This window comes from Ursus arctos, unplaced genomic scaffold, assembly GCF_023065955.2.
Source record: "Ursus arctos isolate Adak ecotype North America unplaced genomic scaffold, UrsArc2.0 scaffold_6, whole genome shotgun sequence".
NCBI lineage: Eukaryota > Metazoa > Chordata > Mammalia > Carnivora > Ursidae > Ursus > Ursus arctos.
In genome coordinates this window covers 27,665,766-27,669,218 of record NW_026623078.1, presented here as the reverse complement: position 1 = coordinate 27,669,218, position 3,453 = coordinate 27,665,766, and the positions used below count along the sequence as shown (strand labels likewise).

The following is a 3,453-nucleotide window of genomic DNA, read 5'->3' as shown; positions in this document are numbered from 1 at the left end:
TAATTATTTCTGTAATCCATTAGTATGACTAACTTTTCAAGTTTAGATTTTAGTATATAAATAGTCATCATACATATGAATTATATACCGAAAGTTTTTTTTTAATTAGAGGATTTATAAGACAGGGCATTTTTTATACAAGTAGTGTTCTTAAATACAGGGGTTAGGTTCTCAGGGTAGCCCAGCAATGCTTATTTAACCCATAAGGTTACCAAACTGCAATACTAAAATGAGCTCAGAATCCTGAGAATGTTCTTTTTTTTATTCTTTACTAAAGGTAAAACTTTTAAAATTTTTTGAAAACGTTCTTTGACATCCTCACCTTTTTCTGCCCCTTTTCCCAAGGTCCCTAGCATTTTTATACTATCATAACACTTGTTTTCCTGCCTTAGGGACCTGTTGTGTTCCTGAAACCATATTACAAAATAATGGTGAACTCAACAACAACAAAACTAACTCCATTCAAAAATGGGCAAAGGACTTAGACATTTCTCCAAATAGTATATACAGATGGCCAATAAGCACATGAAAATATGCTCAACATCACTAATCATTAGGGAAATGCAAATTAAAACCACAATGAGACACTACTTCATGCCCATTAGGATGGCTATTATCAAAATAATAATAATAAATAATAAAAGTGTTGGGGAGGCTGTGGAAAAAATAGAACCCTTGTGCATTACTGATGGGAATATAAAATGGTACAGCTGCTATGGAAAACATTATGGTGGTTCCTCAAAAATTAAATATAGAATTACCATATGATCCAGCAATTCCACTTTTGGTATATACCCAAAAGAATTGAAAACAAGGACTGGGACAGATATTTGCACAGCCAGGTTCATGGCAGTGTTATTCACAATAGCCAAAGGTGGAAGCAACCCAAGTGTCCACTGAAGGATGAATGAATAAATACAGTGGTGTCTACACAGACAGTGGAATATTATTCAGCCTTAAAAAGGAAGGAGATTCTGACATATGCTACAATATGGATGAAACTTGAAGACGTTATTCTAAGTGATATAAGCCAGTACAAAAGGACAAATAATATATGATTCCCCTTATTTGAGGTACCTAGAGTAGTCAGATTCATAGAGACAAAAAGTAGAACGGTGGGTGCCAGGGACTGGCAGAGGGAGAAATGGGGAGTTAGTGTTTAGTGGACAAGGAATTGCAGTTTGGGAAGATGAAAAAAGTTCTGAAAATGGATGGTGGTTGTGATCACACATAAAACAATGTGAATGTACTTAATGCCACTGAACAGTATACATAAAAATAGTTAAAATGGTAAATTAAAAAATAACTATAAGTATTTTCCAACACAACCCAACAAAAACAAAAACAAAAAAATCAGTATTCCCATACCCTAAGTATAGCATATATCAGCAAAATTTAGACAAGAAATCCGATTGGGTGAATGTCGAGTTACCTCTTAGCTTGCATCTCCTCCATTCTTTCCTGTCTCTGAATACAGCACCAGTTGATCAAACCAGAAAAACCCAATAGTTATTTTTGATATGCCCCCATCCCTCATCTCATCCAATTCTTCACCACGTACTTATTGACTATTCCAGCTCTAGAATTTTTTGTCTCTGCCTCTTATTCCACCAATACTCCTTAGTCCAGGCTGTCATCCTCTCTTGCATGGACAACTGCAATAACTCATAACTCTGGTCTCCCTACTTCTGTTCTTGGAAGGAGTTAGGGGACAGGGATGAGAAGGCATTCTGAACTGAAGAAATCTGCACAAAGCCATGTAATCACTGCCTTTTTGAAGAACCATGGCCCAACTGCAAGTGGATCTATTGGACGAGGGATGATAATGGAAGGCCCTTAAATTTCCTGGTTTTTGAAAGAGTCTAGGTAACTGAACTTTAACAAAAACAGTGGCATCCATTAAGTATCTGCTTTGTGCTGGGTACTGGATCAGGCACTGGGGACACAACAGGGAACAAAACAGTTTCTCTACTCTCAAAAGCAGCTTATACTCTAGTTGCAGAGATACACAGTTACAATACGCAGTACCATTAAATTTGGTTGGGTTATAGAAAGCTTAGAGGAGCCTGAGCTCAATCTTCATAGATGAGTAAGTCGTATCCAGTTAAAGAAGTTTAGAGATGTTTAGGAGATAAGAAGAATTATTCCAGTTAGAAGAAACAGTATATGCACATAAACAGAGATAGGGCAGAATGTCACATGATTGGGGAACTAAGTTCTATAGCGAGAGTATGTAATTTTTGTGGCTTGAAGTCATAGAGATAAGAAGCAGCTAGGGAACACAGAAATTTTACAGGAACCGAGGTACTGACACCCAGCCATGCTTCACACAGGCTGGAGCATGCATAATTAAGGAATTAGAAAGCTAAGCACAGTCCAGAGCAGTTCTAGTATTATTTTGTTGCCTCCTCAAAAGCAAGAGTGTGTCCCCAACCATTATGGTGATTTCATTCCTCTTTGTTTCTATCATATCAGCCAATTACTTTACTCTCCATTCAATATACCCAGTGGAGTTGGATTACTCATAGCTTCTGCTTGCACATTTTCTGTTTACTCAAGAGCTTATATTCTCCTTGTCATCACCTCTGCCTTCTCTCTGTATATCTTCAGCTTCTGTTTTGCAACAACTGAGTAGCCCTCTATGTGTCTCAGACTCCATTCTCCTCATAGAAGAGGACCTGCTTGGTATAATTAATCTTCACTGTCCCTCTTTAAGAGAGCTTTCCTGCCATCATGTCTTTTATATTACTGACCAGCCTGTATGGTAACTATGCTAGACCAATCATCTGGGAACAGAAGGGAACCCCATTCAACAGTGGACAGGGTAAGGATTCTGAGATTTGGCCTTTTCAGTAAAGTGGGAGAAGTGAAAAAGGAGCAGAAAGGGTCTCAAAGGTAATAGAAGACAGGGTAACAGATACGAGAAATACTTATGAAAAGGAACAGCACTTAGAAACTACTAGATCTTGAAGAATGGGGATCAAGTAGAAAGGGAGAAATCTAGTAGAGCTCTGGTTTCTGGCTTGGACAGCTGAGTAGAGGTTGACCTGATAAGATAAGAAAATAAAGGAAATGGAATAGGTAGAATGGGTAAGGAAGGAAAGCTGTGTTCTACTACAGATGAGTTTGAAGTACCAAAGAATATCCAAAGGGAGATACCTAGAAGGCACTTAGATCTAGGGAGCTGGGGCCAAATAGGTATTATCTATTTTGCTGCAGGTGACAGAAACTTATTTTCAACTAGCTTAAGCAAATGTTGGTTGACACATGTAACCAACCTAAGAAGGATAAGGGTGGAGCCAGGCTTGTGAACAAGAATGAAGGTTTGGATCCCATCAATACAACCCCAGACCTCTCATTTCTACTCCCTTTTTTGCATGTCAGGGACCCAATAGCAGACTGGCTTCTTCACATAACAAGGGACATGACTACAGGCAGCTCTGGGCTCATATC

At 38.4% G+C, this 3,453-nt stretch overlaps 1 protein-coding gene across 3 annotated transcripts in view; it reads right to left on the bottom strand.

Moving 5' to 3' along the window:
* XKR9 (XK related 9) overlaps positions 1-3,453 on the bottom strand; it is a 90,244-nt gene that overhangs the window by 71,162 nt on the left and 15,629 nt on the right. The window lies entirely within an intron of this gene.